Raw genomic sequence first — 14,783 nt, forward strand, 5'->3', positions numbered from 1 at the left:
CCCCTGCCTCCTTCACTCACCAGGACATGGGTCCAGCCTCATCCATCTCCCCCATTGCTTTGTGGCATTGAGCAGCCCTGATGCCAGTGCCCTGGCCCTGCCCAAGCCACTGCCCCTACTCCCAAGCCACAGCCCCCCTCAGCCCTGCCACTGGCCCTCACTCCCAACCCATATCCCTCCACCCTTCCAGCCCTGCTGGTGCCCCTCACCCCTGACCCACAGCCCCTGGCCCTGCTGGTGTCCCTCAATCCAGACACATAGCCCCTACCCCTAGCCCCACCCCCGTCCCCACTAGTGCCCCACTCCCAACCCACAGGCTCCTGCTCCCCCCAGCCCTGCTGGAGCGGGCCCTCAGCTGCCAGGGATACAGGACTCAGTAGTTATATCCTGCCCACTTTCTGCTCCCTGCCCAGCAGGCACTGGCCACAGCTAGCCAACAACACCTGAGCCCCTGCTGCTGCGCACAGGAAGCGGCAGCTGCTGTGGCCCAAAGCAAAGGGAGAAGCACAGAGCCCAGGGATGCCCTACCCCACATGGCACAGCTGGAACAGGGGCAAGAAAAGCCTGTGGGGGGAGGATGTGGGCTGCCCACTGCCCAGCTCCCCACCCCAGCTGGCGAGACCCAGCATAGGAGGGCAGAATGGGGTGGAGAGACTCAGTGCTGCCACCACTGCTGGGAGCCCTGTGCTGGCCCCACCGCCATGCTGAGGTACCCCTGCCTGCCCAGCAGCGGGGATGGGGGCAGGGGCAGCAGTAGCAGCAGCATAGAGTTGTACTCCCCTTCCCCCCACTGCTGCTGGGCATTCAGGGGGCACTTCACCTTGGTGGCACATCTAGCACAGGGCTCCCAGCAGCAGCAGCACTGAGTCTCCCTGCCCCACTCCACCCTCCCATGCTGGGTCCCACCTGCTGGACTGCCAAGGCGGCTCCTGCCCAATGCCAGTCTGGCCAGGCTGCAGACCCACGCCCCACCGTCCATGCAGAAATTGGCGGGGGAGGGGGGGGGGGGGAAGTGTGCCCTCAATTTCCCCCAACTTATTGCCAACGGGCATGCCCAAATCATGCCTGGATAGTCCCCAAGCCCTGACCCTCCATCCCATAGACTTACGTTTATCCTATTGTCCAGGTTGCTACCACCACCCAGCCTAGCTGTATTGCTGGCCATGTGTGTGTGCGCACATACAAACACACGGCACCCCCTGCCTCCAATGCCCTCCCCTTGCCCGCCCCCAGCCTCAAGCAGCCCCTTGCAGGCCGGAACTCTGCCAGCCTGCAAGTGGAAACCTGTGGTTTCCCACTTAAAAGGGGAAAATCCAAGCTTTTCTTCTTTATAGGGGAAACTCCTCATTTTTCTGCAGGAAACAGGAAATGGAAACCCGGATCCCTGCTTATGAGGTGCTCCAACTGCCTGGAGAAGCAGCACTCTGAAATAAAGGCCACAACAAACAATTAGCTTGGCCTGAATTCAGCAAGCTGCTGCAAACTAAGCAGGTTACAAACCACCACATATTAATGAATAACAAAATTCAAGAAGGATAAAGAAGAACTGTATCTTTAAAAAAAAAAAATGATTCAGTAGAACAGTGACTTGTGTATACATTGCAAGCATGCTATGCTCAAACTTTGAATCAGGAGACATCAGGTACATTTTTCAAGATCTATAGTAAATCTTTTCTTACGAAGTCTTTATTTTCATAAATTATACTATACTACCATTTAAACATTATTCTGAGGTATTATAACTAACTATCACTGAGATAAAATATGTTTTATGCTCTTTGGGTTCTTCACTTTATATCTTTCATTTCTTTGGGGAGCCAAAAGATTCAGTGAATCATAAGTCTTCCCCATCCTTAGTGTTAATTATTAATAGGGACAAAACGAAATTGAGTTTCTACTGTAGGTAATTTCATAGCAGAAATTCAAATATATATGTATCTGAAGTAAATTTTTGTATGTGAACTTTTGTTTGGGATTTAATCCACACTTTTTTTTAGCAATCCATTTGATTATTTTTACTAAGTTTACACAGATATGACTGCAATTACTTAAAAATGAAAGTAGAGAGGTATTTTCTTAGAGGAGAATCAGAAAGGTTCTTTAAAGATCCTTCACACATTCACTGCTGTGCCAGTTATACTGCACGGCTGAAAATTACTGAAACGTTAACGTATTTTAACATCTCTGTAAACTGAACAGTCCGCTGTTGCAGTCTTTTCTATTTTTTGAAATAGGAAACCCCAGTTTAGTGGGTCTGTGCCATTAGCCTGGCATCGGCAGGAGATCCCTTTCTTGAGAGATCAGCACACTTTAAAAAGGATAGCTTTGGTCTCAAAAGTAAAGCAAGCCCAACACTGTCAAGGGGCCCAGTTCTGTAACAGTCACACTTGCAAGCAGACACACCAAAGCCTAGAATTATGCACGTACGCCTTACTCAAATGACTTTACCTATGGATTTGTACCTTTTTTCCTGTTCCATATGAGAGCTAAAAACAAAAATAAATCACAGCCTTCACAGATGATTCCCCATATCTTTCCTTGATAAGCCGTATGCTCTGGAAGGAACAAGTACTGTGCTCAATACTTTGTCTATTTTTAAATAAATTCATATTAATCAATAATCATTTGACAATCATCCTCGGGCCCACACTGTTCAACATCTTCATCAGTGACTTGGATGAGGGGGTAAAAAGCACCCTGTTCAAATTTGCTGATGACACTAAGATGTGGGGGGATGTGGGCACGCTAGAAGGGAGCAACAGGCTACAATCGGACCTAGACAGGTTACAAGCGTGGGCGGATGAGAATAGGATGGGATTCAACACAGACAAGTGCAAAGTGATGCACCTGGGGAGGAACAACCGGCACCATACCTACAGGTTGGGGAACTCCCCTCTTGTCAGCACAGAGGCGGAAAAGGATCTTGGAGTCATCACTGACTCCAAGATGAACATGGGCCGGCAGTGTGGGGATGCAGTCAGGAAGGCCAACCGCACCTTGTCATGCATCCACAGATGCATCTCAAGCAGGTCCAAAGAGGTGATCCTCCCCCTCTATGTGGCACTGGTCAGGCCAAAGTTGGAGTACTGCGTCCAGTTCTGGGTGCCGCACTTCAAGAGGGATGTGGACAGCACGGAGAGGGTCCAGAGGAGGGCCACTCATATGATCAGGGGGCAGCAGGGCAGGCCCTGTGAGGAGAGGCTCAGGGACCTGAACCTGTTCAGCCTTCACAAGAGAAGGCTGAGGGGGGATCTAGTGGCCTGTTACAAACTAGTCAGGGGGGATCAGCAGGCATTGGGGGAGTCCCTGTTCTCCCCGAGCACTACGAGGAGCGACGGTCACAAGCTGGCAGAGGGTAGATTTAGGCTAGATGTCAGGAGGCGCTACTTCGCAGTCAGGGCGGCTAGGGTCTGGAACCAACTTCCAAGAGAAGTGGTGCAGGCTCCTACCCTGCGGGTTTTTAAGAGGAGGTTAGATGAACACCTTGCTGGGGTTGTTTGACCCCAGTACTCTTTCCTGCCATGGCAGGGAGTCGGACTAGATGATCTACTCAGGTCCCTTCCGACCCTAGAAACTATGAAACTATAAGTAAAATATTTCTGTGTAGCTCTAAGCAAAAGTTTTCTAAATCAGTTCCTGCTCCCTGATATGTTACTTTACGATATCAAAAGTTAACAGATGTAGAAACTGATAACATTTGTCAGGGTAAAAAGATCTCTTGCTCTCACTTTTGAGAGTTTCCTAGTAAACTCTCAAAACACAAAGTACCATTACAAAAGATTCTCTTTCAAAAGTACTTATTCTTCCTGTGCTGATACAGGCTGCCATGCAACGGGTTTTTGCCTGCTAGTGCCAGACGCCAAAGCCTGTAACAAACCATGAATTCCTTTTTATGTAAACTTGATTTTTTTTTGTAATACATAATGGAAATGTTCTTCCTGAAAACCCCAGTTACTAACTGAAATGATTAATGACTTAGCCAAAAGCCTGTTTTAAGAATTTAAATCATAAACACAGACAGTTCAAACAGCTTGAAACTGTAGATTAAACCAACTGTTAAGAAAATTTAAGCATAAAAACCTAACATAGAACAGAAATCTAAACATATCCTATTAGGGACAGATATTTTAGAAAAAGTATTTCTGAAGAATTCCTACATCACATTTGACTCCAAAATAAAAAACCTTAACAACTGCTTAAAAGCTCTTAATTTCGTCTACTATATCCAAATAAATAAAAAAAACAACTCTCAACAGGCAAGCATAAAAAGAAAAAAAATTAAGGGAGAAAAGTACTGCTAACATTTTAGCCATTTGAGACCTCCCACTAAGGATTTAAAGGCAAGGTATTATGAGCTGTCTGAAATAAATCCAAATGATAACTGATGCCTTTGTGAGGGTTAAACATCGTAAACACTTCCTGCCCAGTTAATGTCTCCAGTAATTTGTTCTTAGAATTGAGCCCATAGAGTCTGTTCCCTTACCAGTATGTAAAAGCTGTCCACCAAGTCACAGCATGTCCCCTCTTAATTTCCTGATTTTCTCCTTCCTCTCAGTCACTAAATTATTTAACACTTTGGAATCCATCCCCTCACTTATTAATTATCAAAGGATTACAGGCCAATCAACTGAGTTGGAAGATCAGTTGTGACATGTAGCACAAGGAGGAAGTATTGTCTGACGGAGCAAAGAATGGATGTTAATTCTAGGATTTCCCCCACCCGGCTTGGCTCTGCTACCGACACACTGGGGAATTCTGAGCAAATCACTTAGCTGATTTGCCTCTAAAACTTCTCAAACTTGCAGATTGAAGGAAAGGAATCCTATGATCTTTAAAAATGTAATCCTTATATGAAAGATGCCATGGAAGTATTGTTCATACAGTGAACTTTGGGTATAGCAATGGGGCTCAAAAATGATATAAGAAGTGTTATAATTCTGGAAATGTAATCATATATTTTAAATACCGGGAGATTCAATAGGACTACCATGATAGAGGATAGGGGAAGGTATTCATTTATCAGCAATGTGCTCCCACCATTTTATAAAAGCACAAGGAAGAATACATTTACTGCCTGTATCAAACTGGGATGATGAGTCATTGGTGTCAGGCTAGATCATCTCCAACTTTCACATTTCCCCATGAATGCAAAATTGTTCACTATAGTACTTTTTCTGTCTAGGTTTAAAAGTGGAGCTTTTTGCAATGGGGCAGCTATTCCACATATAACAAGGCTCACAGTCATTCAGCTCTTCCAGATACTCGGCCTACATTTTCCCTTTCTAATGCTAACCAGTTACTCCAACCTACTTGAACCAAAATAAGCAATTCCTTTCCTTCCTGGTGTTTACATCCTTCAAATCTTGCTGATCACCGACCTGAAAAGAGCCAAGATAGGCATATTGAGCCTTTTTAATGCCTCCTTGTACAGACCAGACTCCAGTCACATCTCACTATGCAAGTAGTCCAATGAACTTCACTTGGACTGCTTATGGAGCAATGTATTGCTCAGCATGAGAGGATATTATACTCTGGCCTATATAAATCATTACTTCTAGAGTATAACAACTGTGTGTTTCTGTTGCTGTCCCTCCAGCTTCCAGCAGCGAAGGTTTAATTAAAACTTCTGATCTGTAGTTACTCCTGTACCAGCACTAGCATAACCCACCTTGGCTATTTTATGTTATACAAAAATAGTTATCCTCAAATTCTTGAATACACTTGTATGCCTAACACAAACTACTCAATCTGTGCCCATGAAACTGAAGAGTGGTTCTGATCATCAGGTTCTGTTTCCAGTACCTAGCAGCCTGAGTTCTCTCACACAGATTAATATCAATTAAGATTGCACAATCAAGCAAAGATTCCTTTCTGTGGTATAATTCCCTGTTTAACAAGGGTGGGTCTCATACAGTAAAAGGCAGGTTCAGAAGAAAACTGATAATACCAGTCTCCAAAGCTATGTACGGTAAGGTTAAATACCAGTCTATACAAGAGTTTTCTATGTACATAGGCCAACAAGATACATTTAAGAGAAATGATACTCATGGATATTCAGCTGACAATTTCTACCAGATGTTGCATGTTAGAACAGCAGTACAATAAGCAGAATGAATGAATAATGCTTGGAAAAAGTTTATGACTGAAAACAAAACTAAAACATGTCAAATACAGTGAAATGTTTGTACTGCAGATTTTTTAAAATATGGAAACGAGATGGGAAGAATGACAGTGTAAACAAGCAGAAGAACAAGCTTTATTTCAGTTCCAGGAAAGCCTATCCGACATGCAAACTGCAAGAACATCGTTCTGAGCCGAGACATGAATCTTGTACTGGTATATAGTAACAAAGCAGCGTTACTGTGTTCTGACCAGCCTCAGATCCTGCACAGCCCTTTTCCTACACTGATTTTTCCCCACAAGGATCATCCTTCAGTGGGATGTTGCATCCCAAGGACACAATATCATTGCATAATGATGTCATGTTACAAAACAAAATATCCACTAAATTAGAATACAATCTGTTCAGGCCAGAACTAATACTTCACTAGGTGTCTGTACAATGTCTACCACAGGAAGGCATGGATTTCATGAAGTTAGAACCTCCAGACACCACTTAATTGTTTGTTAATTATGGGCTGATATTATTATTTGTAAAGTAACTGTAAGAACGCTGGAATTTTTGAAAATGCACCCTTAGGGAATCTCTTCCAACTAAACAATAGTAATATGAAAACTATCTCCCTTCCTGTTCTAATTTATCTTTACATGTCCACTTTCGCCATGGCTAATAAAACTACTCCAGTAAGAGGAGAACTCAGAATTATACCTGGCAGGTGTAGGGCAGGGATGGACAGTACATTGGGAAGACACAGCAAGAAGGAGATGCCTGCTTATCTTCAATGAAAGTTCAGCAATCAGTGGAGCATTTCAACAGCTGCATGCTGGATTTTATATGCCTGAAAGCAAAGGTGAAGCTTCCTGTGATGAGGAGTGTTACCTGACCGATAGGATTTGTAAAACCCCGTTTTTCCCCGTCTGCTATTTTGAATCAACTCATATGGAACTGATCAGCCAACTTCCAGTCATGCCAAGCTGGGCACTTCCACCCTGACAAGGAAGAGCAGTCCACAGAGCTGAAAGGTGGAGTTGGTGCCAAGAGACCTGGGTAACCCCAGTTTCAGAAGCTGAATATAGCTAGCAAGTTTAGTAGGTGGATCCAAAATCAGGGATAAGACTGTTTCTTCCCCTTTCAAAAATGATCCCTACCTTAACAACCACAAAGTCTTAAAGAGTTGTAACTGACAGTGAGGACTATACAAGGTTTCACTGGTTTTCAATCTTTGAACCATGCAGATGAGTACAGAAAGTTCTGCCTTAAAGAAAGTCAGGCAAGGAAGGAAGGAAAGCCAGTAAATGTGGTTTATAAGTATTCCTTTCTGCTATCATGTAGTTTTTCCCATTGAGAATTTATAACCCTAAGTTTGGAGGAAGGATGCCTACATTGCCATCTCATTAACCAATATGCCTACATGGAATAAAGTAGTTTGTTCCCACCTCAATAATGACAGAACACTCTCCCACCTCAATAAAGGAAGTACACCTTCCCACACTGAGGGACATATTTACTCATCTCTGGGAAAAAAAGAAAAACTTGAAACCAACACTGTATATAATGATACCACTACTGAAAGTCATTCTCCAGCTCATTTTCATTAACACTCTTCTAAACTCACCAATATTTCTGGTTAATCCTTGGAAGCTAGGCAGGAAAAGACTGTTCACTTATGTTAATATTCTTCCCAACAGAATTAGGGGTGCACTGATAAAGATTTTCTTGGCCAATACAGATAGCCAATTATTAACCAGCCATACCTGCAATACCAATTCGATAACCGATTTACAGAAATGCAGCTGGGAAGTGTGGAGAGCAGCTTCCTGCAGGTAAGTCTGTGGAGGGGAAGGGAAGTGGGGGAGGAAAGGGGCATGGTTGGGGAAAGGGCACACCAAGGCCCCTATGTGAAGGAAGGAGTGGGACAAGGGCTCGGGCTTAGTGGGGGCACTGCCCAGCCAGGGTGGTGAATGGGACCTGAACAGAGACGCAGGTAGCTCATCCAGGGAATTAGCTTCCCGGCGCTTTCAAGTGGCGGCAGGGGTGCTTGAACTAAAGCTTGTCTAATGAGCTTAGTTCAAGCACCCCCGCCATCATTTTTAAGCACAGGGATGCTTTTAACTGGAGTGAAGCCGACCAGGGCAAGGACAGATGCAGGCTGCCCGCTTTGCGCTTGGGGGTCTCCACTCTGCTGCACTTGCCTGGAGGCCCACACTGGCTGTGCATCCCTGCCTGCCCAGCAGCAGAAGGCACTGCTGCCAGGCAGGCAGGGGATGCACAGCTAGCGTGGGGCTCCTGGGGCAAAGGCAGCAGAGTGGAAAGCCCCGAGCCCTCAGCAGGCAGCCTGCATCTGCCCTTGCCCTGCTCGGCTCCACCCTGGTTAAAAGCAACCCTGCACTTAAAAATAGTATTAGTAGCACTTGAACTAAAGCTCATTAGATGAGTTTTAGTTCAAGCACCCCACCACTATTTGTAAGCGCTGGGACACTGATCCCCTGATGAGCCACCTACAGTTCTGTCCTGCTCCCCACCCCGGCCCCTTGTCCCATTCACTGCCCTGGCTGAACAATGCCCCCAGCTCCACTCCCTCTCTCACCATGGGAGCCTCTATCTGCCCTGCTCCACATTACTTCCCTCTCCCATTCCCCTTCCCTTCCACAGACATATGTGCAGGGCGCTGCTCTCTATGCTGCCCGGCTGCATTCCTGGCCACATACATGTATGTGGCTGCACACATGCATGCAGCATCCAGGGGCCCTGGTCAGAAGTCACATTATATTTATCAGTGAACATTATCGGCTACACTGGATAAAAAAAGCCAGTAGCCGATGTTATTTTTCCTTTTATTAGCGCCAATCTGATGTGCAACTGATATACCGGTGCACCTCTAAACACAATTACATTTCCAGTCTCACACATGCTTTTTAATGTTAGAATCAGAGAATATGTCATAGCAGTTTCAGAACTGACCTACTGCCCATATCAAATACCATGGTGCAATGCAATTGGGCCTAGTGTGTGCTGTATTATATTATATTGAGGAAATACCTGCCCAAAATGAGTAGAGATCAATTTGGACTAAAACCTGAGAAATTAGTCACTGAGGATATGTTTATACTGCCCCTGCAACACTCCCCAGAGTAAGGCTCTCAAGCAAACCCCATCCTCTCCTACATCTTACATGACAAAACTGGAAGCGAGGCAGGGATGCTTCTGGAGGGCACCCTTCCCTAACTCTCTTTAGTATCTGGTGAACAACCATGCTCCCAGCTCTATCTGAAGTCAATGAACATTTTACTTATGGCTTGTATCTGAGAAAGATCAGGGCCTTGGTCATTTAGGCCTCAGAGCATAAGAGACGATAGCCCTTGTCATTTCTCTCTCAGACTTTTAAAATGCAGATGCTACTCTAACTTCTTCAAATTTCTAATCCTTATGTGAGCCATTTGCCCAATTCTGAGAGTGACACATGCATTTTTTTAATCCATTTAGTCTTTGTTCAGGTGCACAGGATTGGCCGGGGGCATTCATGAGTACTGGGCTACTGGAACAATTTCCAGAAGTCTACTTTTACAATGAGGCCTAACCAACAGCCAACAGTTAGCCATCAGATCCAGCCACCAGATTAGGAGTCTGGGATCTCTACTATGTACAGGTGATATGCAACTGGCTGCTTTAAAACTTAGGTTGTTCCATAACAAACCTAGTAGCCCAAGAACAAGTCACCAGCTGTAAAGTCTGCGCCCATGATTAGGGACCTACCAAAATTGTAGTAGAAGTGCACTGTGTAGTAGCTCCTTTAGCCTTGTTCATTTTGCCGTGCCCCCTGACTGGCGGAGTGGCCATGGCAGCCCTGCTGCTTGCCATTCATTGGCTGGGAGACAAAAACTATGGCAGTACCGCAAATAAAGAACTGGGAGTTACACTAGACCAGTGGTACTCAATTTTTTTGGCCAGTGGGCTGGGGCAGATGCAGCAAAGTCTTATCTGGCCACATGAGGGGAGGAGCAGCCCAACCCTGACCTGTCTGCATGGAAGGGAAGGGGACTTGACTCAGCCCCACAAGAGGAGGGGGCATGGTCAGGCTCTAATCCAGCTGTGGGGAAGGGACATGGCTTGACCCCAACTCAGACATGGGGAATAGGGGCTCTGGCCTGGCCTCGACCCAGCCACCAGGGGCACTGCTGCCCAATCCAGCCTGAGGGGAGGGAGTATGCCCCAGCCCCAACCCCAACCCCAGCCCTGCCACCAGGGGCTTGGGAATTTGTTAACTGCCACTGCTCCCCTGCTGCTAAATTTCCAGACCCATGGGGAGCCCTGCGAGCTAGATACCATGATTCTGCAGCCAATTTCACATATGGGCTGGAGGTAGAGTGCCCCCTCCTCCCCAGACCATAAGCTGAATATGAACCAACAGTGTGCTCGTGTTGCAAAAAAACCCAAAAAACCCCAAAAACAAACAAACAAACCCCAAACCAACAGTATATTGAGTTGCATTAACAGAAGTGTCATGTTCAAATCAAGGGAAGTGATTCTCCCCCTCTACTCAGCACCGGCAAAGCCATACTTGGAGAACTGTCAAGTTTTGGGCCCCACAATTCAAGAAGAATGTAGACGGACTGGAAAGAGTCCAGCACAGAGCAACAAAAGATATTAGGGGTGTCAGAAGCAAAACTTACGAAGGAAGGCTTGAAAAGCTAGGGTTATTCAGCGTGGAAAAGAAAAGACTGAGGGGGGATGATAACAGTCTTCATATACCTGAAAGACAATTACAGAGAAGGTAAAGATGGACTTTTCTCTGTGGCTGTAGTCCAGGGCTGAGCAATGGACTCAAGCTTCAGCAGAGGAAATTTAGGTTGGAGATTAGGAGGAAGGTTCTGACTGAAAGGGTGGTCAAACACTAGAACAGGCTGCCTAGAGCAACTGGGGAATCTCCAACTTGTTCAAGAGATACTTGGCTGGGCTGGTTTATTCAGGGATGATCCTGCCCTGAGCAAGGGCTGGACTAGATCAGCATTTTTCAACCTATGGGCCATGACCCAAGGGGTCATAAGAATATATGAAAGGGTCACGGACAAACTTTAAAAAGGGAACCCGTGGCTTTCCCCTTGCAGGCTGGCAGAGTTACAGCCTCCAAGGGGTTGCTTGGGACTCCCAAAGCCCCCCGCCCCGCCACACCTCCCCATGCCTCATACACTGAGCAGCAGGTCAGGAGTGTGGGGCACTGGGTCAGAACTGGCCAACGTTTAAGAATGGGTTCCAGTACAAAAACGGTTGAGAACCACTGGGCTTGATGACCTTGTGAGGTCCCTTTCAGCCTTACTTTCCTCTGACCCTATGACAGCAGCTTTTCCTAAAACGAGTAGAAGTTAGGAGTCCTGAGAAAGTGTTCAGTGTTTCATTACCTAATGAATGTACGATTATAAAAGTAAAAGTTTCCAGGAATCAGTTACTATAATACTTATTAGTTATTATGCTTACACACTTAGCAGCTATTGCAATACTTAATTTCTAAGGGAAGCACTTCATGAAATACATTTGTCATTTAGCATTGATTAAAGAGATTCTAAATTACTGTAATATATACAATGTGGGCAAGAAATATAGGCTTCAAAAGCCTTTAACTGCATACCAGTCCTTTAATCTCATTTAGCTAGTATTGGACTAGCAAGAAATGCTACTATTTAGTGCAGGTTATTCATTTATTCAGGAAGCTTCATTTCCAAACTGATTCATAATTAAGTTAAATTCAAGCTAGCGGCTTCTTATTCTACAATTTCTTACTTATGCCATTGGCTCTAAGTTAACGGCAATACTGGCAAATAATGGGACAAATCACACCAAATTTAAGCTGCAATATTGACAAGTACCTACCACACAAACCCAATGCAGGTTAAAAAAAAACTTATTTCAAGAGTTGAAATTTTTAGCCTTGGAATATAACACCACACGTTAAACATTGCTAAAACCAACTTGGTATCATCTTTTATTAGACCGACTCAAATTGCTGGAAGAAGCTTTCCAATGATTTGAGTTGGTCTAATAAAAGATATCGGATTTACCCAAAGAACCTCGTCTGCCTAAGTCCTTGGAACCAACACGGCTACAACCTACACCCCTAAAACCAACTTGCACATAGGACAAGTCGCAGCTTCTGGCCAGGGTGCAACGAGAGCACTTTCTGCAAAGTAATACAATAATATCACCCATAATCTCTCTTCACGCCAATGCACTAATGTGACACGACTTGCCGTTTATCGCCCTACCGTGGCTGCCGAGAGCCCCGCTGCCTTCGGCTCGCAGACCCGGGGCCTGAACCAACACGACCTTCCTCAGAAAGCCGACTCCTTCGCCTCGGAGGAAAAGCCAGACACACAGAAACTTAAGGGACCGGTGGTCCGGGGCGACTGGTGACAACGCCGGGATGGGAGCGCGGCGGGCTCCCGAATTCGTGCGCAAATCACTGCTGGACTCTAGAAACATGAACCGCGGGGGGGGGGGAGCGGCCTCCCACGGGCTGTGTCTACAAACCCGACTTGCGGAGCCGTTGGTGCCTGGGGACGCGCTCCCCGCCGGCGGAAAGGCGAGAAAACCAGCTGCAAGCCAACCGGGGTTTCGCCGCCCGGGGTGGGCCGGGAGCCGAGGGCGCTCACTGCCCGGGGTGGGCCGGGAAGGCCGAGGCCGAGGCCGGCCGACGCGGGGCAGGTGCGGGCGGAGCCGCCCTCGGCCCCGGGCAGCCCACAGGACCCTGCGCGGCGGGGGCAGCGGCAGGCGCAGGCCCGGGCCCAGCTCTCCCGAACCGCCCGCCCCACTCACCGCCGCCGCCGCAGCCCGGGACCGTCTCTACGGGCGACCGGCACAGGGCGACCTCTCACCCGCTCCGCCTCCGCCTTCTCCCTCTCCTCCTCCCCCCGCCGGCGGCGGCTGGCTCCGCCCGGCCCGGCCCGGCCCCGCCCCGCCCCGCCCCCGCTGTGTGGGCAAGGGGCGCTGCGGGGGCTTCAACAGTTAAAAAGAACCGAGGAGCCGGGTGATTCCCTTGGCAAGTGTCGCGGAAAAACCGCCAAGAGGCTGCCGTGGGGATGAGTTACAACTGGGAGCAGAAGGAGGGCTGGCCTGACCAAATAGAGGGGGCCTTAGCACCTGTGACTAGGAAGTGGGGTCATTAGCACCTGCGGACTGAACAGTTTCTAAGGCAGCAGGTAGACGAGAAGGAGCCGTGTCGGGCGGGGCCAGGCGTTTGGTGTTAAACCTCAGGTGGAGCAGAGTCATACGCCCCCAGTTGCGCCCTTCCAAGCATGGCGCAGGACCCTTGAAAGGACTTCGCACGTTCTGGTTGAGGATCACCAGCTTACTCTAACTCTCCTACTGACGTGTATTCGTACCAGCAGTGTTAGGCATGGCAGAGTCCAGCCCAGCCTTGACCAGGGGCATCGGTGTAACACAATCGGTCCATAAAATCAACAGGCCCGTGCTACATATCACACCAGGCCACAAGCCCACGTCACTCCACCACTATCATCCCGGTGCTGCAGCATTTCACTGCCATTGCCGTGACATAAACCATGTTTTATGAATGCCTCCTCAGGGGATCAAGGTGTTTCTTTGCAATGGCATGAAGTTGCTGAGTAATTATGACATGCCATCCCAGCATCACCGTAGCATAGCATGTGCCAGGACTAATGGTTTATATCACAACACGCCAAGTATCTTTCTCTTTGTTAAGGTTTGTACTATAATGCAAGTGATTGTTAACATTACAATATAAAGATTAAATATTTTACAGTGTATCTTAGCATGCATGCATATATGTAAAAATAATTGTTTTTTTAACTATTATCTATTTCCGGTAGTCTCCAAGCATGTTAGCAGCTGTCTGGTGAAGTCGAAATCCCTGCCACAAGAATAAAGTAAAAAAACCCGACAACAAAAACAACAACAAAAGCAGGAAAGAGGAATAGGAGCAACAAATATGCTTGTAACTGTAAAGAACAGAAGAAAGATGTTAATGGTACTATAGCTTGTGTTTCTTGAGCACCATGAGTCCAATTATACTGGATGCAGGGAAAAAAAACATATCTAGACAGTTTTCAACAGTATCTAAACTGACTTTTCCAGACAAAATATTGTTTTGTTCATATGGTATAACATTATGCAGTCTGCCAAAGCTAATGGCAAATACTCTATGTCCCAATGGAAAGTTGATATCTTTTTAAACTTTATTTTTAGATGGCTATAGCTGCACGATTCCCTACTTGCAAGAAAAAAACCCCAACATATTATAGCTGGCAGTTACAAAAAGGTGTCTCTGAAGCAGAGCAAACATTTGGATTAGAAACAGTTTTGGGAAAATGGATTAGTGGGCAGAAGGCATGATTCTTAAAGATGCATAGTAATGTGTAATGCATCACATGCACATCAGTGATCACCACCATAATGTGTGCATACATCCATATTCTTATGGACTGCCTCACAATGTACGAAATCCAAACCTTGAGCACTGCATTAACTGCTTTAGAAAAAGAATAAACAATGAAATAATCAACAAAAACCACCGTAACAACCACTCCCTCTCAGGGAGAAGGGCCATAGAATGCCTAAAAACTAACCACCAAACAGTAATAAAACCAGCAGATAAAGGAGGACCTATAGTTATCCTTAACCAGGAAGACTG

General features: G+C 46.4%; 1 protein-coding gene across 7 annotated transcripts in view; it reads right to left on the reverse strand.

Annotated features, from left to right (window-relative positions):
* The window catches only part of GNG12 (G protein subunit gamma 12), a 73,972-nt gene extending 60,922 nt beyond the window's left edge, over positions 1 to 13,050 (reverse strand). For 4 of the 7 annotated variants that reach the window (XR_016442569.1, XM_090048798.1, XM_090048796.1 and 1 more), the window contains exon 1: positions 12,929 to 13,050. The gene's annotated coding sequence lies outside the window, so the exon portion shown is untranslated. Of the gene's footprint in view, positions 1 to 10,791; positions 10,813 to 12,378; positions 12,563 to 12,928 lie in introns of those variants that run through there. The other 3 variants (XR_016442566.1, XR_016442568.1, XM_090048800.1) reach the window with 3 other exon arrangements.
* Between the last annotated feature and the right edge of the window lie 1,733 nt (positions 13,051 to 14,783).

Source organism: Crocodylus siamensis, chromosome 5 (genome assembly GCF_052110815.1).
Source record: "Crocodylus siamensis isolate JL-2025a chromosome 5, ASM5211081v1, whole genome shotgun sequence".
Taxonomy (NCBI): Eukaryota; Metazoa; Chordata; order Crocodylia; family Crocodylidae; genus Crocodylus; species Crocodylus siamensis.